At 44.3% G+C, this 24,776-nt stretch overlaps 1 protein-coding gene and 1 pseudogene across 1 annotated transcript in view; both read right to left on the bottom strand.

The window, feature by feature from the left end:
- LMX1A (LIM homeobox transcription factor 1 alpha) overlaps window positions 1–24,776 on the bottom strand; it is a 107,751-nt gene that overhangs the window by 32,393 nt on the left and 50,582 nt on the right. The gene's annotated exons all lie outside the window — the stretch shown is intronic.
- On the bottom strand, window positions 2,274–3,313 carry LOC133375566 (creatine kinase B-type-like; annotated as a pseudogene).

Here is a 24,776-nt window from a genome sequence, read left to right as displayed (position 1 = left end):
CACTCCAAAACTCCTGATGACCTCTCCCAACGGCTTCATGTAGATATTAAAAAGCAGGGGGGACAAAACTGATCCCTGCGGGACTCCATATTGGAGAACCCACGGTGTCGAGCAATGTTCCCCGAGCACTACTTCTGGAGACGACCCGCCAAGTAGGAGCGGAACCACTGCCAAGCAGTACCTCCAACTCCCAACTCCGCGAGCCTCTCCAGAAGGATACCATGGTCGATGGTATCAAAAGTCGCAGAGAGATCAAGGAGAATCAACAGAGTTACACTCCCTCTGTCTCTCTCCCGACATAGGTCATCATACAGGGCGACCAAGGCCATCTCGGTGCCAAAACCAGGCCTAAAACCCGATTGAAATGGATCTAGATAATCGGTTTCATCCAATAGCGCCTGGAGCTGGCCAGCAACCACTCGTTCCAAGATCTTGCCCAGGAATGGAACATTCGCCACTGGCCTGTAGCTGTTAAAATTGTCTGGGTCCAAGGAAGGCTTTTTCAGAAGTGGTCTCACCACTGCTTCTTTCAGATAGCCAGGGACCACTCCCTCTTGTAAGGAGGCATTTATCACTTCCTTGGCCCAGCTACCTGTTCCATCCCTGCTAGTTTTTATTAGCCAAGAGGGGCAAGGATCCAGTACCGAAGTGGTTGCACGTACCTGTCCAAGCACCTTGTCCACGTCCTCGAGCTGAACCAACTGGAACTCATCCAACAAAACATGACAAGACTGTGCTCCGGACACCTCACTAGGATCAACTGCTATAACTTGAGAGTCTAAGTCCTGGCGGATGCATGAGATCTTATTCTGGAAGTGATCAGCAAACTGATTGCAGCGGGCCTCCGATGGTTCCACCGTGTCCGGAGGGTTTGAATGAAGAAGCCCTCGAACAACTCGAAAGAGCTCCACTGGGCGGCAGAGAGATGATTTAATAGTGGCAGCAAAATGATGTTTTTTAGCTGCCTTCACCGCTCCTACATACAGCTTAGTCAAAACACTAACCAGCGCATAATTGTATCCGTCGGGAGTTCGCCTCCATTTCCGCTCAAGCCACCTCCTATCTTGCTTCATCGCTCTCAGCTCCGGAGTATACCATGGAGCTGTATGAGCTCTACACAGGAGAGGGCGTGCAGGAGCAATCATGTCAACAGCCCGGGTCATCTCCGTATTCCACAGAGCGACCAGGGCTTCAACAGGAGCGCCAGTCCTATCAGCCGGAAAATCCCCCAGAGCCCTTTGAAAATCCTCAGGATCCATTAGTCTCCGGGGGCAGACCAATTTAATAGGTCCCCCACCCTTGCAGAGGGAAAAGGTTACTGAAAGTCTAAACTTCAGCAAGCAGTGATCTGTCCATGACAAAGGGAGTGTTGTAAGACTCCCCACATCCAGATCACTATCCCCATGTTCAGTAGCAAAAACAAGGTCTAGAGTGTGCCCCGATACATGCGTTGGACCACTAACATATTGAGACAGCCCCATGGCTGTCATGGAAGCCATGAAGTTCCGAGCCGCGCCAGACAAAGTAGTCTCGGAATGAATGTTGAAATCCCCCAGTACTAATAGTCTGGGGGATTTCAACAATATCCCCGAGACCACTTCCGCCAGCTCAGTTAGGGAAGCCGTTGGGCAGCAAGGTGGGCGGTACACCAAAAGGATTCCCAGCCTGTCCCTCTGGCCCAACACAAGGTGCAGACACTCCAGGCCAGTTACTGCATGAACATGGTGCTTGGTGAGTGAGATGGAACTCTTATAGACGACAGCAACCCCACCTCCCCGACCCTCAGATCTACCATGATGCTGAACCAAGTACCCCGGTGGGCAGAGCTGAGAGAGACCAACTCCTCCCTGCTCACCCACCCAGGTCTCGGTTATACATGACAGATCGGCTGCCTCATCCACAATCAAATCGTGGACGAGGGAGGATTTATTATATACCGATCTGGCATTTAAGAGCAGCAACTGGAGATCTGAGAGTTGGCTGAGAGGACTACCAACGACCTTGTGGGTGTGGGAAGGACCGGAACAAGGCACAGCCACAACATGTCTGGGCCGCGTTCCCCTTACCTGGCATGTCCTTCTCACAGTGCCATACCTTCCTTTGCCCGTCACTACGGCAATTGGGGCCCCCTCAAGTCTCCCCGCCTGATAGATAAAGCTCTCTCCGAAGCACATACTAGAAACTTATATATACAACAATTGAACCTGGGACCTCCTGCATGTGAGGCAGATGCTGTGCCAATGGGCCATGGCCCTTCCCATAACTGCTCTTAGTTAAGAATCTTCTCCGAATGTTGAACCAGAACCTGTGCCACGCTTCTGAGGCCTCAGCCTCTTGAGAATGTCGCCAAATTTCTCATGCTTGCCAAGGTTAGGTAGCTTAATGTGAACTCCAGCGTGGAGACCTGTCCAGAGGTTGGAAGGGCAAGTCAAGATGTAGCCAAGGTGAGAATTCCACATAAATTCATAGTTTTTGGATTTGAAGAGCTTTTCAATCTGCGTTAGCCCAGTACAGAATGGGGTGAAAACGTCCTTCATATTCCCGCCTTTCTGCATGGAAATAACTCTAAGATGATCCTCCTTATTGATCCAGACCAGGAAGGTCTTGTTGTCATTATGCCAGATACCTCTGCCATCAGGCCAGTCACGTGCCATTCCAGAAGCTAAGAGCAGAGGAGAGACTGGCTTGTCAAACTGGAAGTGATCATCAATGAGCTGCTGCTGTTCCACGTCTGTCATGTTCTTCAGAGCATAGTATTTCCCATTGAGATCCCCTTCCAGGCTAGCCAAAGCTTCTGCCGAGAGCTTCTCAATTGCACGCCTCTCTCCTCTGCTGTAATGAGGGGGAAGGCAGAAGCCGCGAATGCTCCTACCAGTTCAGACACATGAGCTCAGGACATAGTTGGGGTCCAGTTCATTGCCACCCTTCAAGTTACCGGCATTCAAGTCCGTCTTGTGCTGGTCCGTCGGCTTGTAGCCTCCATGTCAGTCCTTAATCACTGGGTCAAAGAGTTCCTTAAAGGTGTCATATGTCTCCTCATCACCACCTACACATCCTACTCTCAAAATGTAGGGGTGGCCAGGATTATCAACCCCGGTCTGAATGACATCATCCAAGGTGAAGCCACTCGGGGTTACTCTGCCTCTCAGTTTCTGGTACAATTCCAGGGTTAGAACCTTGGCCATGTGGTTGTTGTGGGCGCTCAGGTCCGGGTATTCCTCATCAGGAGGTAGTTTCTGGTTATTAAAGTGAGCCATTTTGATACTGCGAGGGTTTCCAAGGAGAGAAAAAGGCAAAGCACTTGCTCCTTTTGCCGCTGACAACCCCGACGCTCTCCCAGAAAGACCTGCCTAGACTGGAGCCTCCACATATCAGCAGTTTTTCTTGTACATCACAATCAAATACCAATGCAAACAGATAAAAACAAGATTTAACAAGAATAAACAAGGAAACAAAATCTCCAACATACATATCCAAAACCTAATTCAATATAATGTTCAGTTAGCTAGAAAATTGACCATTTTAACTGTCCATATATTAACTGCTACTATGAAACATGTTTCCTAATTTGCCAGGCTTCTAAGGATGGGCAATGAACAAATTAATCTTCAGAAGTATGTTCAATAAATGAATGCCAAATGATATAAAAAGAGTCCGGTGTTTCTTTTCCAAGTCTTACTTTCAGTTCATGTGTAAACTTTTCCATTATAGGCAATAGTAGCATTATACCAATATTCAATTGAGAGACTTTTTGCTATTTTCCATTGCGATGCAATAGTCATCTTTGCTGTAAATAAGTTCTTTAGAGAGAAATTTCATATGTGTGTTATCAAAAATGTTAGTAACAGTTTTGGGGGAAATGCAAATTCTCTTGAGATATTGTTAACATTTCTTTATAAAGCAATGACCAAAATTCTTGTACATGTTCACATTCCTACCACAAATGAAAGTATGTTCAGATCTTCCCACAGCTTCTCCAACATAGTGGAGGGACTGTTGAGAACATACGTGACAGTTGGACAGGGGTGCAATACCAACGATGTACCATTTTTAATGAGTGTTCTTTTACATAACTAGATACAGATTTAAACGGATATCCTCCCACAATTTATTTCAATCTCTGTTTTGTATTTAGGACCCTAGATCTAATTCCTATTGTTCTGTTAATGAAATAATAGATTTTAGAGATATATTAATATTGAGTATAGTTTAGAGACTAAGCTTTTATCTCCCTTGCACATATTTTGAAGTAACTGTTCAATGTGTAATGGGTCTTGTTGGCTGTTGTGTAATATAGTTTAGTGAAATGAAGCTGTGTACTTGAGCAAGTGTTAGCCAATTTAGTTTTGTACTTTGTAATTTAACTGTTCAGTGGAGAGCGGAACAGAATTTGGATAGAAATCATGCAGTTTAGTACTCCAACTCTTTAGTTGAGATTCTCTGTCAGGAGTATGGAATTTAGGATGGAAAGCAATAGGTATTATGGGAGTCAATTTGTATCGCCGTATTTTCCAGGATGTAAACATACATTTGGTAAAAGGGTTAAGCATGTTATTAATAGATTGGGGTGTGATAGTTATAAAGGGTAAGATTTTCAAAGACACACCTGAAGCAATTTTATTTTCCCTCAACCCAATGTTTCTCACCTGTGTTTCTAATTAAATACACCATTTGGCATATTTGGAAGGCATCATAGTATTCTGCCCAGCACTGAGAGATATTGATTGATTGATTGATTGATGATTGATTGATGATTGATTGATTGATTGATTGATTGATTGATTGATTGATTGATTGATTGATTGATTGATTGATTGATTGATTGATTGATTGATTGCACTTGTATACCGCCCCATAGCCGAAGCTCTCTGGGTGGTTTACAATAACTAAAAACAAATACAATTTAAAATACATCTTTTAAAAAACAATTTAAAAAACAATTTAAAAATTTAAAACAATATAAAACACATGCTAAAATGCCTGGGAGAAGAGGAAAGTCTTGACCTGGCACCAAAAAAATAACAGTGTTGGTGCCAGGAGCACCTCGCCAGGTAGATCATTCCATAATTTGGGGGCCACCACTGAGAAGGCCCTCTCCCTTGTTGCCATTCTCCCAGCTTCCCTCGGAGTAGGCACCTGGAGGAGGGCCTTTGATCTTGAACGTAGTGTACAGGTGGGTTTGTATCGGGAGAGGTGTTCCATCAGGTATTGTAGTCCCAAGCTGTGTAAGGCTTTATAGGTCAATACCAGCACCTTGAATTGAGCTCGGAAACATAAAGGCAGCCAGTGCAAGCAGGCCAGAATCAGTTTTATATGTTCAGACCATCTGGTCCCTGTTACCAATCTGGCCGCTGCATTTTGCACAAGCTGCAGTTTCCGAACCGTCTTCAAAGGCAGCCCCATGTAGAGTGCATTGCAGTAATCTAATTTGGAGGTTACCAGAGCATGGACAACTGAAGCTAGGTTATCCCTGTCCAGATAGGGACGTAGTTGGGCCACCAACTGAAGTTGGTAGAAGGCACTCCGTGCCACTGAGGCTACTTCAGCCTCAAGTGACAGAGATGATTCTAGGAGAACCCCCAAGCTACGAATCTGCTCCTTCAGGGGGAGTGCAACCCCATCCAGAACAGGTTGGACATCCACCATCTGGTCAGAAGAACCACCCACTAGCAGCATCTCAGTCTTGTCTGGATTGAGCCTCAGTTTATTAGCCCTCATCCAGTCCATTGTCGCAGCCAGGCACCGGTTCAGCACATTGACAGCCTCACCTGAAGAAGATGAAAAGGAGAAATAGAGTAGCGTGTCATCAGCATACTGATGGCAACACACTCCAAAGCTCCGGATGACCGCACCCAACGGTTTCATGTAGATGTTGAACAGCATGGGGGACAGAACTGACCCCTGCGGAACCCCATACTGGAGAGTCCAGGGTGCCGAGCAATATTCCCCAAGCACCACTTTCTGGAGGCCACCTGCCAAGTAGGAGTGGAACCACCGCAATGCAGTACCTCCCACTCCCAACTCAGCTAGTCTCCCCAGAAGGATACCATGGTTGATGGTATTGAAAGCCGCTGAGAGATCAAGGAGAATCAACAGAGTCACACTCCCCCTACCTGTCTCCCGGCAAAGGTCATCATACAGGGTGAACAAGGCTGTTTCTGTGCCAAAACCAGGTCTGAAACCCAACTGAAATGGATCCAGATAATCGGTCTCATCCAAGAGTTTCTGGAGCTGGCCCGCAACCACTCATTCAAGGACCTTGCCCAGGAATGGAACATTTGCTACCGGCCTATAGTTATTAAGATTTTCTGGTTCCAGGGAGGGTTTCTTCAGGAGTGGTCTCACTACCGCCTCTTTCAGGCAGCCAGGGACCACCCCCTCTTGCAGAGAGGCATTAATCACCTCCCTGGCCCAGCCGGCTGTTCCATCCCTGCTAGCTTTTATTAGCCAAGAAGGGCAAGGTTCCAGCACAGAAGTGGTTGCACGAACCTGTCCAAGCACCTTGTCAATGTCCTCAAGCTGCACCAACTGAAACTCATCCAAGAAATCGGGACAAGGCTGTGCTCTGGATACCTCGCTTGATTCACCTGCTATAACACTGGAGTCTAAGTCCTGGCGGATGCTAAAATTTTTATCCTGGAAGTGCCTAGCAAATTCATTACAGCGGGCCATTACAGATATAGTTTTTTCAAGGATTTTAAGCTATCTCTGAGCTTCTTGATTTTTGGGTTATAATTTAAATAAAATAGTTTGTTTATGTTTTTGGATAAAAAGGCACCAGGATATTTGAATGATTTGGCACAAACTACCTAAGGTAATTTTGATTAGTTCTTGTATAGTAGGGCCTACATTTACAAATAAACATTCAGATTTAGTGTAATTAATTGTAAGTCCAGCCATTTCTTTATATGATTGGAGCAAGTTTGTCAGGCTATGTAGAGATGATATTGGGTTGGATAAAAGAAGGGCCACATCATCCATGCCAAAGATTCCATGGTAAGAGCAAACAAAAGTGGCGAGACAGGACATCCTTGTTTTGTACCCTTTTAAACCCTTATAAATTCCGACTCAAGGGGGGCGCATGCGCGCTATCGCTGGAGCAACAGGATAAACCGCAAGTTCCGCTAACTCTGATGCTGTTTTTAAAAAGCCCTGGCGCGAAAATGGAAGAAAACTCAATTAAAAATATCTACAAGATTAGGGTTGCCAGGTCGGAACCATCCAAAAACCTGAGAAAATGGGGGCGGGCCCTAGTGACATCACGGGGCGGGCCCTAGTGACGTCACGGGGTGGGCCCTAGTGACATCACGGGGTGGGCCCTAGTGACATCATTAAACACGATACATTGTATCAACCACAGTTGCTTGGAGCATAATGAGAGGGATATTAAGGCTAAAATCCAATACCTACTCCTGCAGCCAGGCAGGCAAACCCCAGGCAGGCAGGCAGGCAGGCAAGCAGGCAGGCAGGCAAACCCCAGGCAGGCAGGCAAACCCCAGGCAGGCAGGCAGGCAAGCAGGCAGGCAGGCAGGCAAGCAGGCAGGCAAACCCCAGGCAGGCAGGCAGGCAGGCAGGCAAACCCCAGGCAGGCAGGCAAACCCCAGGTAGGCAGGCAGTCAGACAGGCAAACCCCAGGCAGGCAGGCAGGCAGGCAGGCAAACCCCAGGCAGGCAGGCAGGCAAACCCCAGGCAGGCAGGCAGGCAAACCCCAGGCAGGCAGGCAAACCCCAGGCAGGCAGGCAGGCAGGCAGGCAAACCCCAGGCAGGCAGGCAGGCAAACCCCAGGCAGGCAGGCAGGCAGGCAAACCCCAGGCAGGCAGGCAGGCAGGCAGGCAGACAGGCAAACCCCAGGCAGGCAGGCAAACCCCAGGTAGGCAGGCAAACCCCAGGTAAGCAGGCAGTCAGGCAGGCAAACCCCAGGCAGGCAGGCAGGCAAACCCCAGGCAGGCAGGCAGGCAAACCCCAGGCAGGCAGGCAGGCAAACCCCAGGCAGGCAGGCAGGCAAACCCCAGGCAGGCAGGCAGGCAAACCCCAGGCAGGCAGGCAAACCCCAGGCAGGCAGGCAGGCAAACCCCAGGCAGGCAGGCAGGCAGGCAAACCCCAGGCAGGCAGGCAGGCAAACCCCAGGCAGGCAGGCAGGCAGGCAGGCAAACCCCAGGCAGGCAGGCAGGCAGGCAAACCCCAGGCAGGCAATGCCTGCCTGCCTGCCTCTCTCTCTCTCTCTCTCCCTCTCTCTCTCTCAAGCGGCCTGCTTACCCCAGAGGCCTAACAGACGCCTGAGACAGAGAGGCCTTCTTACCCCCTCTGCTGGAAACGACAAAGTGCTCTGGTCCTCCTCCTGTCTCTCCACTTACAGTCCCGCCCTCAATGAGAAAGGGCGGGAAGCCGGCCAGCCACAGCGTCAATCACGCATGCGTGGCTCACGGAGACTCGCAAAACCCGGAGATTAGCCTCTTCAAAGGAACTATGGCCGGAGGCCGGAGACGGCCCCTTTTTGCCGGAGACTCCGGCAGAAAACCGGAGACCTGGCAACCCTATACAAGATAGAGGAGCGTTACCTGCAGCGATAGAACAAAAAAAAAGAATGAAATACTCCCTCACAGCACAAATACTTTTACTGAGGACATCGTGGGTAAAAGAAAAAATCGGGAAACCGCGTTTTCAAAATGGCGGCGAAAACTTCTAAAACGTCAAAAAGTGAGTCAATACGAATATTAACTCCCGAATTAGACCAAGACTTAATTCAGCACAACTATCTTCACAATTTGCATGTCTTTAAAGCTCTCTGCTTCAAAAATGGGACGACAGCTTTAAAATCTTGGATGAAAAAATATCTTCTTTAACAAACAAAATGGAGGATACTGCTAAAACTGCAAATGAAGCACTAGAAATAGGAGTGCGAGAGATTAAAAAATGGACAGATAATAAAGATATCACCCAGGTCTTAATAAATTGGTGGTCATCAATAATTCCAGAAGCAAACTTCACTGCATCTGACATAGAACGTGCTCATAAAAGCCTGGGCCTTTGACCAAAAAATAATGCCCCACCAAGAGACATTATAGTCGCATTCTATAACTTTGCAAAAAAAGAAGACATGCTCAAAATTATGCGTAAAAAAGACCAAACTGAATTTGAAGGTAGCCCTGTACTATTTCTTCATGACCTGAGTACAGAAACATTACGCAAATGGAAATTGTTTCACCCTGCCACAGAAGCATTGCGAACAACAGGCATTAAATATCGTTGGGGCTTTCCATTTGCATTGATAATAGAAACAGATGGTGTTCAACACAGAGCATCAAGCAGACAGGAATTGGTGAGTTTACTGGCGCTATTCAATCTGAAATCTCCATGGGAAGAAGAGGAATTGGAATCTGATGATCTCATCAACATGGTACTCGAGGGAGAAGATTGGAAATCCTTTCCTCAAGCTACTAAACGCAGATGACATCAATGACATGACTTATCTATCAATTCAACCTATCCTCAGAGATCAATGAGATCAACATCCACAAGAAAGAAATGTTGATCAAATGGTTGGTTATTACATAAATCAACACAAGGAAAAATTTCAAGGGAACAAGATAATATCACGCAAAAAGGCTATATCTGTGTCATCTGCAACATGTTGGGGTTAGCGGAAACATATAGATTTATTTGGTTAAAAGTTATTGTAAGGTTTGGATTTACAATATCTTCACAAGAGGCAAAAAGCCTCAGAAATTCGACCAACTAACACAGCCCTGTGTCTCAGACAATACCTGTAAGCAGGGAAATTTTTCTCTGTCTTTAGTTAGTTAGGTACGGGGGTTGAATGTTGGGGGAGGGGAGTTACATGTTACTTGGGATTTACAGAGCCGCATCTTAAATTTTTGTCAGTATAAATGGTTTTATATAGAAGTAATAGGGAGAGATTGGAGTCATGATAGAAAGCATTGAATATACAGGTGATCAAAATAGATCAATTAAGTATAACATATGGCTGAACTTAAAGTGTTAACATTGAATGTGAGGGGCATGGGAGATGTCATCAAAAGACGAAAGGTTTCGGATTACATTAAGACTCTGCAACCTTCAATTATATTTTTACAAGAAATATACAAGCCAAAACCCAACTGTCATCTTCTTCCACATAACTATTTCGGTAAACAAATTTTAGCGGTAGGAAGCAATCATTCAAGGGTAGTGGGAATCATTTTTGCTAAATCAATAGATTTCCAGGTTCAAAAACAAAAAATAGATTCAGAAGGGAGATATATCTTTATTTCAGGACTATTACAAAATCGTAATTTTACACTTGCATCAATTTATTCTCCTAATACATTAGTATTTATTTTTTTTAATTTTTTAATTTTTTAATTTAATTTTTTAATTTAATTTTTTATCCAGAATACTAAAAAAACGTGAGAAGTTTGCATCAGGAGAAATCCTTATTGGTGGAGACTTAAATATGACTTGTGACCCCAAGTTAGACAGAAGTATAGGAATACCAGCATCGTCCTTAAAAAAACAATCTCCCATGCATTATCTGTTACAGAAACATGGGTTAGTAGATGCATGGCGTCATATAAACACTAGAATCAAAGATTATACATATCATTCCCCCAGATTCAAAACTTTTTCCAGGTTAGATTACATTCTGGTCTCTCAAAATTTAATAACAAACATTACTAGGGCGGATATATATCCCAGACTGGTTTCAGATCATGCTGCACTTGGAGCATATTTAAACACTCTTTCACATACTCCATATACTCCAATATGGAGATTTGACTCATTTCTTCTTACAGATTGATCAATTACCAAAACACTACAGGGAAATTTGAAAGAATATTTTGATATAAATAATACACCTGAAATCACGGCTAACATTATATGGGACGCTATGAAAGCCTCAATGTATAAATGAAATGACCAAAAAGAAACGTAATATTGAACCTATTAAAACTCAGCTAGTATTAGAAGTGAAAAAACTAGAATCTCAACACAAACAAAATAACTCTGAAACCACTCTAAAGGAATTGCAAAAGAAAAAACATGAAATAGAAGGTATAGAATCTGCAAAACTAGCTAAATCCATCTGGTACACAAAAATATTATGAATGGGGAAATAAAAATTCTAAATTACTAGCTCATGCCCTAAAATCACGGCATATAGCTACTAAAATCATGGCACTATCACATCAAGAAATAACAACATATGATACTAAAGAAATCAATAATTGCTTTATGGATTTTTATAAGGAATTATATAATAATATACCCACCAAAACAGAAAAAATCCAAGAGTATCTTTTTGATTTTTCTCCCCCCACCCTCTCAAATGCTCAGGAAAAATCCTTAAATCAAGACATAACAATAGAGGAAGTATCTGCTGCTATTACAAGACTCAAACACAATAAAGCACCCAGACCAGATGGATTTAATAGCACATGTTATAAAGCTTTTTGCAAACAAGTAACAGCAAGCTTTCATAGGTTCCACCACCTCTTTTAGGCCAGATTGTACAAGGCCCTGCCCTATCCAGAAAAGTTCTGTTGGACGACACAATGAGGATGCAAAGGAAGTAGCGAAGTAAGTCTTCTTTGCTACTTTCACCCCCACTGAGTCAGCTCAATAATGGGCACTCACCATTGTTCAATTGCATTCATATGGAGTTTTTCTCCACTTATGTTAAGCCATCTCCCAACTGGTTTCATTGCCCTCAGCTCTGGTGTATACCAAGAAGCCAACTGGGTTTTATCCAGTGGAAAAGGGCGCTCTGGGGTGATCATGTCCACAGCTCTGGCCATCCATTATCTGGAAAATCCCCCAGAACCATCTGGAAACCAATTGGATCCATCAGCTGCTGAGATCGGACCTTCCTAATAGGTTCCCCTCCTCTGCAGAGAGCCTAAGTCTCAAAGGAAGTGATCTGACCATGACAACTAACTGTTGTTACTATTAACCACTCTCAGATCAACCTCTTCCTGCCCAGTTGAGAAAAACAGATCCAGAGTGTAGCGAGCCACATGCCAGTGACATATTGGGACTGCCCCCATAGTTGTTATGGCAGCCATGAAGTCCTGAGCTGCTCCAGCGTTAGTAGCCTTGGCATGGATGTTGAAATTTCCCAGAACCAAGAGTCTGGGAGTGACCACCTCTGAGTATAAACAACTCACTTACCTAACAAACATAATGGGGGAGGGAGTTTTGAGTTGCAGATGTATCTAGGTTTGCTGTCTTCACTAGTATTTATATTCACCATAGTTTATTCACACTGAAGATTCCCACCATCATTCCCACTTCATTTTGTGACATGTATGGATACAGCCTGAGTCATCACAGATTAAGCACTACAGATAGCATGTTCACAACACCTGGGATCACCTCAGTTAAATTCATTCATACATGAATAGCCCAGCTGGAACAGACTAAAAGTCTAGCAACCTGTTTTACACAGTAGCCAACCAGGAAGCTCACAAGTGGGGGATCTGAAGGCAACAGCTTTCATCTACTTCCCCAGCAAAGGCAAACTGCTCCTAAACATGGAAAGTCTATTTGTACTTACAGTGGTTTATAGCTACTGATTAATCACTACGCTTCCATGAATTTGTCAAATCCATTTTTAAACCATCTAAGTCAGGGCCATCCAAATGGTTTTTAGCAATTAATTCCATAGGTTAATTACACACTATGTAAAGAATCAGTTTTTGTCCATCCTGAATCTACTGCTAAACAATTTTATTTGATGACTGCAAGTCATGAGAGGGAGAAAAAAATATCTCTACCCACTTTTTCCAGATCATGCATAATGTATATTATTTGTTAACTTTGCACATCTTTCCACCAAGTGTTGTTCAAGACAGCTAACAACAATAATACAAATATAAACACAGGTGAAACATCACTAAAATCAATAATAAAACAACAGCCAGCTAAAGTTCCAATTGCAATATCTTTTCAAGTCAGTTTATTGGCTTGACTAAATATATATTTGCCTACCAGAATGTCACCAAAGATGGGACTAGTCTCTCTTGGCAAGGGACTTTGGAGCTCAGAAAAGTGACATTGGGAGAGGCATTTGTGCATCTCCAACATTGTGTCTATTCTGGCCCCAGTTGCAAGTCATCAAGTGGCCAGTGAAAAATCAAGTGATAGATAGGAAAGTAGAAGCAGTGCTATGCCAGAGATTTAAATTTACTTGAGACTGCTGCATTCACTAACAGTCTCTAGCTGTGTCGGCCTCTGTATCAATTAGAAAACTGTGGTTGTGTCTAGTATGTCAGGTTTACTCAAAGAGCCCTACATCTCAAGTTCAAAACTAGCTGCCAAGATAAAACATGGAAGTATATCTTTGATAGCAGAGCTGGCAATGGGGAAAATGCCTCTGTTTAGGTACACCTTCATGGGGCGGGGGGAGGGAAGGCCAGGATCATCTTTCAGGCCCTGCCCCCAACCTACACACATTCACTAGACTGTATGCATAGTCCCTGTGTGTATACAAACTGTGTGTGTGTAGGCCCTATACACATGGTTGAGAACCCACAAAAAGTTTATTGCAAAGTTCCTGGCCATGTGTAGATGATCTCTATATTTTCCACTGGTATGTCCTGATATTCTATTGATATGCATAGGTCAGAGGTGGTGGTGTCTGCAACCACGATTCTGCTTCCTCACTATATACTTGGACATTTGAAGAGTCTGCTCACATTTAGGAATGGCAGACCCAAGAGGGATAGAAGAGCTGTGGATTTGCTGGTGAGGTTTCATAATTTTTTACTGAAGGAAAGAATGGCAATTCCTGTTTAACTTCTCCAAACAAGTTTCTGTGATAGGTTTGATCCACTCTTCAACAGAACATTTTGAGAATTCTATTTTTTCCCACTTTACATTTGTGGTGTTTTCTTTCTGGAAATAAAATATCACCATTTTCAGATAACAGATTGAAGAGGGACCTATTTGGAGTTGTTAGCACAACCCTTTTCTCCCTCCGCCTCTTCCACCTTTCCACCTTGTGATGGACAAGCGTCCACTTTACTGCTTGGCAACCGTGTAGAGGATAAGCCTGCTAAAATATGAGGGTTTTTTGGCTGGAGTACCAGAGAGCCTGTAGCCCTACCGAGACAGCAAAATTAAACACCCCATGCCATGGCTCCAGAAAGAAGAATTTGGTTTCATACCGTGCAGGCTGGACTATGGCATTCTTTAGCTAATGCTTAACAAGCCCATTGACAAAAAGAGCCAACTTAGCTGCATGTTTGTAAAATGTATTCTCAGCAGAATCAGGTTTATTGGAAATTTCTGTGGTGTATCCCCCTTTCTCTGCATCCCTTCCTTGACTAAATTCATGCCCATTCATGCCAACAGAGTGTAATATTTAATGCTCTGAGAGATTTAGCTACCAGAGCAAAAATTATGTATACACGAAAATTTCCTTTAATCAGCCACATTGCAAATGCCCTATGTCATGGATGCAATGCAAAAAAAGACAAGTGATAATGCCCCCATAAAAATTAATGCCTTCATACGACATTACATTTCTCTTGGCTTGAACAAATGCATGTAGAAATATAAGGAAATAATGAACATGACTACCGCTACTGGGCCACATTCCACTGGGAAGGTCCTGTGCACACCGTATTGAAACCTAAAGGCCATCTTTGTATGATAGGTGTCTGGGAAGGAGGGTATTGGACAGTCCCCCCCAAAAAAGCCCCACAAATGCAGAGACAGACAATAGATTTTAAGAGAGATGATAGGGTTATGATGAAGCCATCATTGCTTGTAGTGTACACACTCATTGAGGGAGGGGGTGTCCTACTGGCCTCTCTGGCTACACAAGTTGTGCAGGTTTGTAAAGAAAAAGAAAAATCTGAATAAACTCCCAGAATAATAGTGAGAAAAAATTAATGAGTACAAACACTATGTTCAGTACTCTTAAAAGCTATTGTCAGTCTACAGCCTTTATCTTTTAATTTTTTAAAAGGTTTTTAAATACACCATTGTGGACACAATCCACTGGGAACTCCTCTTATTCCCAACTTTAAACAAACAGGAGTTAAAGCAACCACATACATGCCCCCTCCATTTCAATGCGATGTGCAGGAAAACTTCCAGGAAAGATTATGCTCTGCATTTCCATTCACCATGTTAAAGCTGTGCTAACAAATTAAAAAACATTATTAAAATAATTGGAATAAATAATCTTTGTGAGAAAGTTGAGTAAAAATGATAACCACATTTTAAAACATCTCTTTTGGGACTGAAGAAAATATTATTGTTCAAACCAGAAATGCACATGAAGTAGTACCCCAGCGGACAGAGGGGGGAGGGCAGACCTGGATCTACTGATAGATCTCTAGATGATTTGCAGTAGATTAGCCAGGATTTCTGACCCCCAGTTGTTTAATAAGAGCAACAACAAAATAACTACAAACATGTGGAAGGACTGTTAGCTCAGTTCAGTTCTGGTTCTCAAAAAAATGCTGGACTCAGAATTCTATGTCTTTTTCATCAAGCTCTGTTTAGTAGATCATAGGGTTCTAGTAAAAACAACGTAGATCCTGAAAGACTGAAGTCTGCCCACCCATGGTGGAATAAATAGCGTGTTTATATACATTTATATACCACTCCATAGCCATAGCTCTCTGGGTGGTTTACAAAACATTGAACATTAAAAACAAATATACAATTTTAAAAACCATACAAAGTTAAAACCCCATGATGCACGGATAAACAAGGTAAAAGACCTGGGGTCAGAGCTCAGCACATGCTGTTAGAATGCCTGGGAGAAAAAGTCTTGATGTGGCACCGAAAAGATAACAATCTTGGCCGCAGACGAACTTCATCGGGGACAGCATTCCATAATTTGGGGGCCACCAATGAAAAGGCCCTCTCCCAGTGGCATCACTAGTGGGGTGCGGGGAGTGCGGACCGCACCCAGGTGACACCATGAGGGGGGGTGACACCCAGAGCCACCCCGTCGTGGGGCAGGGCGCCCACATCGTTGCCTGGCAAAGGAGCCAAGAAGTGCTCCGGGTCAGCGTCGGAGCAGCCAACTCCTCCTCCTCGGAGGCAGGTGGGCGGGCGAGACTGGGAGCAGCGTCAGCGGGGCGAGGGAGGCGCACCGGCATTCCCAGGCCTGCTTCTCCGGCTGGGTGCCTCTCTGGTGCGCGCCCTCCCAGGGGCATGGTTGGCTGGCCTTGTGCACGCGCGTGCGTGCAGGACATTTGGGGGCTCGCCAAGGAGTTACCACACCAGGTGACACCAACCCTAGTGACGCCACTGCCCTCTTCCTTGTTGCCATCCTCCGAGCTTCCCTTGCAGTAGGCACCTGGAGGAGGACCTCTGATGCTGAGCTAAGTGTATGGGTGGGTTCATGTTGGGAAAGGAGTTTCGTCAGGTATTGTGGTCCCAAGCCGTGTAAGGCTTTATAGGTTAAAACCATCACCTTGAATCGGGCTTGGAAACATTTAGGCAGCCAATGCAAGCGGGCCAGAATCAGTTTTATATGTTCAAATAGTCTGGCCACTGCATTTTGCACAAGCTGCAGTTTCCAAACTGTCTTCAAAGGCAGCCCCACATAGAGTGCATTGCAGTAATCTAATCTGGAGGTTACCAGAGGGTGGACAACTGAAGCCAGGCTATCCCTGTCCAGATAGGGGTGTAGCTGGGCCACCAACCAAAGATAGAAGGCTACCTCAAGTGACAGGGATGGTCAGGTAGAGTGCAGTCCCATCCAGAACAGGTTGGACATGGACCATCCGGTCAGAAGAACCACCCACTAACAGCATCTCAGTCGTCTGGATTGAGCCTCAGTTCATTAGCCCTCATCCAGTCCATTGTTGCAGCCCAGCAATGGTTCAGCACATTGGCACTCCAAAACTGCGGATGACCGCACCCAACTCATATAGATGTTGAACAGCATGGGGGACAGAACTGACCCCTGTGGAACACCATACCGGAGAATCCATGGGGCTGAGCAATGTTCCCCAAGCACCACCTTCTGGAATTGACCCACCAAGTATAGAAGCAAAACCACTGCCATGCAGTACCTCCCACTCCCAACTCAGCCAGTCATCCCAGAAAGATACCATGGTCAATGGTATCGAAAGCCACTGAGAGATCAAGGAGAATCAACACAGTCACACTCCCCAGGGCCTGAAACCCAACTGAAATGGATCCAGATAGTCGGTCTCATCCAAGTGTGTCTGGAGCTGGCCTGCCTCCACTCATTCCAGGACTTTGCCCAGGAATAGAACATTTGCCACTACCCTATAGTTATTAATATCCAGGAGATATTTCTTCAGGAGTGGTCTCACTACTGCCTCTTTCAGGGGGCCTAGGATCACTCCCTCTCGCAAAGAGACATTAATCACTTCCCTGGCCCAGACGCCTGTTCCACCCCTGCTAGCTTTTACAGTAGGGCCCTGCTTATACGGTGGCAAAATCGGCTTTAAAACGGGGAATTTCCCCTGATTGAAATCCGCCACATCAGCGGAACGCCGGAAAGCAGGGCCCTACTGTACTAGCCAAGAAGGATCCAGTACAGAAGTGGTTGCGTGAACCTTGTCAAGCACCTTGTCAACATCCTCAAGCTGTACCAACTGAAACAACACTGTGCTCTGGATACCTCACTTGATTCATCTGCTATAACACTGGAGTCTAAGTCCTGGCGGATGCTAAAGATTTTATCATGGAAGTGCCTAGCAAATTCATTACAGCGGGCCTCAGATGGTTCTACCATGTCCTTGGGGCCAGCATGTTAAAAGCTCACGGAAAACTCTGAAGAGCTCCGCTGGGCGGTGAATCAATGATTTAATAGTGGCAGCAAAATATTGGTTTTTTTTGCTGCCTTCACTGCCCTTGAATACAGCTTATCATAGGCACTTACCAGTGTTTGATTGCATCTGCTAGGAGTTTGTCTCCATCGGCACTCAAACCGTCTCCTATATTGTTTCAGGGTTTCAACAGGATCACCAGCCGTATCAGCTGGAAAACTCCCCAGAGCCCTTTGGAAACCATCCAGATCCATTAGTCTCTGGGGGTGGACCATCTTAATAGGTCCCCCACCCTTGCAGAGGGGAAAAGCTGCTGTAAGTCTAAACTTCAGCAATCAGTGATCTGTCCATGACAGAGGGACTGATGTAAGGCCACATTCAGATCACCATCTCCATGTCCAGTTGCAAAAATCAAGCTGAGCCCTGCTACATGTGTTGGGCCAGTGGCATGTTGGGACAGTCCCTTGGCTGTCATGGAGACCATGAAATCCTGAGCCGCCCCAGTGAAGGCGGCCTTGGCATGAATGTTGACATCCCCCAGAACCAACAGTCTGGGGGATCTCAGCAGTACACCCGAGACCACCTCCGTCAGCTCAGCTAGGGAGTTTGTTGGGCAGCGGGGTGGGCACCATGTTGGAATAGACCAAGGAGACCTGGGTTCAGTCCCACCCAAACATGAAGTTCATAATGTTCACAGACAAGTCACTATAGCCCTCTTTCTTCACATGATGAAGTAGTGCAGAAGTGTATTGGCAAGAATTGTTTTAATTCTTTCTGTAAACCACTTTGAGATTTTTTACAATAAAGCGGTATATAAATGTTGTAATAAAAATACATAAATAAATGTTGGAGTCACTGTGGCCCTTGAGTCTCTTCCCACTTTTAGGAAACAAGGAATCTTCCTTATACTGACTCAGGCCATTTTGTACCATCTAGCTCAGTACTCATGACATGGACTAGCATTGGCTGTCCAGGATTCCACGCAATAGTCTTTACCAGGAATTGAATTTTGGACCTTGCATGCAAAGCATATGCCCTACCGATGAGCTACAACCCTTCCCCTGTTTAAAAAAGTATTTTTTAAAATTGTTCTTTGCAATTCTCTCTTGAATGCACATCATACCTAGGGCAGATCCACACCATTCATTTATAGCACATTCAACACACATTTGAAGCACATGAATCCCATCACAGAATCATGGGAATTTTAGTTTGTTAAGGGTGGAGAGAACTATAACTGTGAGGAGGAAACTACACTTCCCAGGATTCTTTAGGGGAAGTCATGCATTTTAAATGTGAGTTGGATGTGCTTTAAATGCGTTGATCTATTTAATCAACTTTGCCTGCATGTAAATTGTTTTAATTAATTTTTCAAAATGGAAATGAGCTATAAAGTGTACTGGGTGACCATGTGCTACTCACCATCTCTCAGCCTATCCTCCCCTCAGGATGAAAACAACAGAGAACCATGACCACCCCCAGGAAGAAGGGCACACTTAAAATGTAGAGGAAAAAATCATCTACAGCCATAGTGTGAAATCAAATACTTTTTGGGACACAGTATGAAGAAATATGTATATAAACATGACTATCAAATATGTTTATGAATTACACAATCTGTAAAGATATTTATAGTGCAATCTGATGTTTGTTTACTCAGAAGCAAGTCCCAATGTATTCAATGGGGCTTACTCAAACTGGGAAGTGTGCAGAGAACTACAGCCTCAAGTGATAAGGAACTTGTTCTTTCAACTTGTTCTTTTAAGTTGAGACCTTATCCCAGTCTGAGTCTGTGTTGGAATTGCTTTTTAATATGTTTTTAAGCCTTTTCTTTTTTTAAAAAATATGTTTTTTTAAAGCTTTTAAAAAATATTTTCAAAGATGTTTTCATATATATTAAAGTCTGTTTTTTATGATGTTTTAAAGTGCTTTTAGTGCTTTTGTTTGCCGCCCTGGGCTCCTACTGGGAGGAAGGACGGGATATAAATCAAATAATAAATAAATAAACTTCATTCACCCAACCCAAAATTCAGAATCATGTCTCTTTTGTTTTCCAACTCTTTATTCTTGCTTTATGGTTATTGGATTTTAAAGGGATTTATTTCTTATTGTGAGTTGCCTTGGTTTCCAATCACCAACCCTACCTCACAGGGTTGTTGGAAAGACTCCATACACACACTGCAGATGTATAAATACATACAGTCCATATAATAGTTTATTGTCAAACCAGTTGGTCATTGCAGAAAAATCAGTATTAGTATAAAAGAAATCAGTATTAGTTTCCTACAGAATAAAAACTGTAATACCTAAGCCCTACCTAATTGCTTTAAAATATGACTGGAAAGGAACAGAAAGATTTAGAACACAAACACAATTCTTTTTTACATTCACTCAAAAGTCCCATTAATATACAGCACATTCATAACCATGTCTACTCAAAAGTTGCTTTTACCCCCACAAAAGCAAGTATTGGGAAGGTTTTCAAAACACTGCCCAGGATCTGACTCCTGCACACAAGAGGGGAAAACTGAAATGCATATACTTACCCAATTTATGAGATTTTCAGATAAACAGATAAATGCCATTTTCTGGCATTGCAACGAGGTTTTCTAGACACTGCCTCAGGTCAACCAAACACAACCCTGATTTCACTTATTGGCTGCAATCCTAAATGGGTGGGGTTAGAGCTACGAAGTGCTATACAGGACAGATTTGTTAAAAAAAGATTAAAAGTCCTGGGGGGGGCGCGGCTGACTTTTTGATGTATATCTTGAGAACCAGACCATCTAGAAACTTAATTTTTTTAGAAATTAAAGCTGAGGATCCGGGCCACCTAATGGGCTAAGCCCACTGGGTGGCATGGAAAGAATCCAGGTAAAACCCGACTAACTGGGCAATATGGTAACCCTACTCTTCCTCCATCCAGAGAGTGTGTTAACTTAAATGAATGATGCTTAATCTGTTGAATTTAGGGTTGCCAGGTTCAGGGTCTGAGACTGATCCTGTATCTTTAGGAGAAGAGAAAGTCAGCCAAGTGCAGGTGTTCTTGCAACCCTGAAATGGGAAAAACCACAAGGTGGAATTCTCCCTTCCCCCTGCACAACTTTTAAAGATACAGAAGACCTCTTGGAGGCTGGACCTGGCAACCAAGAGGTCTTCTACATTACCAGAACACCTGCACTTGGCTGACTTTCTCTTCTCCTAATGATACAGGATCAGGATCAGGCCCTGAACCTGGCAACCCTAGTTGAATTGTCTCACCCTTTTTTAATAGATCCCCAGGAATACCAGATTTAAATGCATGACTTTGCCTATAGCTACAGTCCTCTTTCACCTGTGGTCTGTTCTTGTGTTCTGATTCTTCATGAACTGAACTATTCCAAGCTCATGAGCTTGGGTTTGACGCTGCATTAGTTATCTCAGTTTTCATTCATTCATTGGCGATCACTCATGGCTAAGTAAGATTGTCTTCCAAGATAAGGTCTTTAACGGTGGGTCCGTAAGTGACTGTGAAGGCCAATTCTGGATCCACACAGACTCCCACAGTGAGGACATAGGTTTCCAGATGGAAGATGGTCACAATGAGGATTTGCTTGACATGCCTTTCGCTTAGCTCGTTTGTCCCTTTCGCCCTGTACTTGTGCTTCTCCAAAGTCCATAGCACTTTTGATAATACCCGACCTCCAGTTGGGATGCTCATGGGCCAAGGCTTCCGAGTTCTCGATGCTTACATTACATTTATCTCAGTTTTAGATTCCACCTGAAAAGCAAACTTGTCCATACTACAAGTTTATGGAAGGGCAAAGAGAAAATAAATGCATGCACAGTATGGCCAGCATTCACTTCACAGGAAAGGTAGGTGGAGCATGCATGCAGGTGCTGGGGCCTGGGACAGGCTGGGGCCCAAGGCCCCCGGCATGCCTGGTGCCAGCCCTGAGAATGGAATAGGCTGGAATGGGCCCTTTCTAAATGAAATTGATGCCAAACACACTGGGATATGCTTAGAGATACCTGAGGACAATATTTGAGAACCAAAACCCTTCCAATATTATATTTTATTAACCCTTTAACAACCAAAATTCTATCTGAAACCGACTGGGATGGCCCAAAACAGCAACTTCTGAGCAAGCGAGGCCTACCAAGTTCACCAGTCACACATGACTAGATGGGAATCATTGGAATAAGCTACAAAACATCCATGGAAATCATGTTCCAATACCCTTTCCCAGGTATAATTCATTTTTCTGAAAAATGGCCTGGAATGCCAACTTCCCAGTGAGCCAGACCTACCAAATTTACCAGCCACATATGACTTGGTGGGATTCATGCAATAAGTCACAAACTTCCAAGGAAACCACATTCTAATACCCGTCCCAAGCCATGATATATTTTAGTTTCATGCAATAAACCACAAAATGTCCACAGAAACCATATTCCAATGCCTGTTCTAGGCTATAATAAGTTTTTCCAGAAAACGGCCTGGAACGGAAACTTCCTGGTGAGCCAACATACCAAATTCACCAGTGCCACAAAACTAAATGGGATTGAGGCAATAAGCCACAAAATGTCCACAGAGACCACATTCCGATAGCCAATATGGGCTATAATACATTTTTCCAGAAAACAGCACAGAATGGCAACTTCCCAGCGAGCCAGACCTACCAAATTCACTAGTCACACATGACTAGATGGGAATGTGATTTCCATGGAAGTTTTGTGGCTTATTGTATCAATTCCATCTAGTCATGTGTGACTGGTGAATTTGGTAGGCCTGGCTGCTCGGATGCTGCTGTCCCATTCCGTTCTGGATGGCATTCTGGTTGTTAAAAAGTTTAAAAAGGGTTTTGGTTCTTAAATATTGTCCTCAAGTATCTCTAATACATCTCAGTGTTTTTGGCATCAATTTCTGGCCCATTCCATTCTGGCTTTTACACCATCCCCTACAGATTAGAAACTAAGCCTAGGGAGTGTCCACATTAAGGACTCTCTAGGCCACTGTTCTTCAGCCTTGGGTCTCCAGATGTAGTTGGACTATATCTGGCTGGGGTTGATGGGAGTTATAGTCCAACAACATCTGGGGCACCCAAGGTTGAAGAACAGTGCTCTAGGCTTTAGCAAGGTTGGCCTGCTTCCTCCTTCCTCCCCTCTTTGGTTTGTTGGTTTATCTGAGAGGAGGTGGGTGACAGAGAGAGAGAAAAATCCTGCTGCTGTGTTTGTTAGTAAAACTGATATATTTGCAAGTAAAAAAAAATATGTTGGGGGGCATCTGTTGACATTCAGAGCAAACTGGATCAGTCCACAAAGACTGGAATATGCAGACCACTGAAAAATCTGGTACTAAATCTAAATTCAGCAGAATTCTTGTCCATCCCTAGTTACAACAGCCTAGGCAGTCAACCAACCAGTTAGCTAACTAGAGTGTACACTACAGTTATTTCTATTTCCTCTAGGGCTGTTTTCATCCTTTGCCATCAAGTACTCAAGAAAAAAAAGCCACTATGATGGCCACAAAAATAAGCCACAAAGAGTAAAGGGTAATTTAGGGTACCCATTTTTTCAGACCATTTTGTTATCTATTTATTTCACCTTTTAGTAGTAAGCAACCAATCCTGCTCTCCTCACTATAATAATTGCAGAATAAACAAACTCTTACTTCTTAGTGTAGGCAAACACACTTCTTTATTGCTGGCTAGATAGAGAATACAACTGAAACTGGAAAGCAGAGCTTAGGGAAGTCCAAGAAGTGGAGTCTAACTCAAGCCCATAATATAAAGTTCTAATATTTAATTTTTCAAGGGTCATGTTCCTATACAGTCTGTTTTTTTAGGATCACTATAATTATAGGGTGTGATCAACAAAAATCCACCCATGGTCAGGGAAAGTCTTGAGTGAACAGACTTTGGGGAACTCTTCTGGATGAGGCTTTTGTTGTGCACCTGAATTTTTCAGAGAGTCCTATATTATTAAATTGCTCCTGTTCTTAAAACAAGCTGTCATTCTTTGAATGGTGGTTGTCATTGTCTGTCATGTCACAAATTAAAAAGAAAACAATTTCCCCCAAAAAACGTGGGGGGGGCGAAGCACAGCTCTGGGGGGCAGTGCTCCCATTCCTTCCGCCCCCAACTTGGAGACTAATGGATCCTCTGGGTTTCCAAAGGGCTCTGGGGGATTTTCCGGCTGATAAGACAGGCACTCCTGTCGAAGCCCTGGTCGAACTATGGAATACGGAAATGACCCGGGCCGTGGACATGATCGCTCCTGTGCGCCCTATCCCATGCAGAGCTCATGCAGCCCCGTGGTATACCCCAGAGCTGAGAGCGATGAAGCAAGAGAGGAGAAGGCTTGAGTGCAGATGGAGGCGTACTCCTGACGGATGCAATTATGCCTTGGTAAGTGCCTCCACTAAGTTGTATACAGAAGCGGTGAGGGCAGCGAAAAAGCGATACTTCGCTGCCACCATTAAATCATCTCTCAACCGCCCAGCGGAGCTCTTTAAAATTGTCCGAGGGCTTTTACATTCTAGTCCTCAGGATGTTATAGAACCTTCAGAAACCCGCTGTAACGAGTTCGCTGGGCACTTCCAAGATAAAATCTCATGCATCCGCTGGGACTTAGACTCCAGTATTATGGCAGATGAACCTAATGAGGTATCCAGAGCACGGTCTTGTCCTCATTTATTGGATGAATTTCAGTTGGTACAGCTTGAGGACATTGACAAGGTGCTTGGACTGGTGCGTGCAACCACCTCTGTACTGGATCCTTGCCCCTCTTGGCTAGTGAAAGCTGGCAGGGTTGGAACAGCCGGCTGGGCCAGGGAAGTGATAAATGCCTCCTTGAGAGATGGAGTGGTCCCTAGTTGCTTAAAAGCGGCAGTAGTGAGACCACTCCTGAAGAAACCTTCCCTGGACCCAGATAATTTGAACAACTATAGACCGGTAGCGAATGTTCCATTCCTGGGCAAGGTCTTAGAACGGGTGGTCGCCAGCCAGCTCCAGGTGCTCTTGGATGAAA

The sequence above is a fragment of the Rhineura floridana genome, chromosome 1 (genome assembly GCF_030035675.1).
Source record: "Rhineura floridana isolate rRhiFlo1 chromosome 1, rRhiFlo1.hap2, whole genome shotgun sequence".
NCBI classification, from domain to species: Eukaryota; Metazoa; Chordata; class Lepidosauria; order Squamata; family Rhineuridae; genus Rhineura; species Rhineura floridana.
Note: the sequence above shows the minus strand (reverse complement) of the source record. Positions and strands in the feature narration are given on the sequence as shown.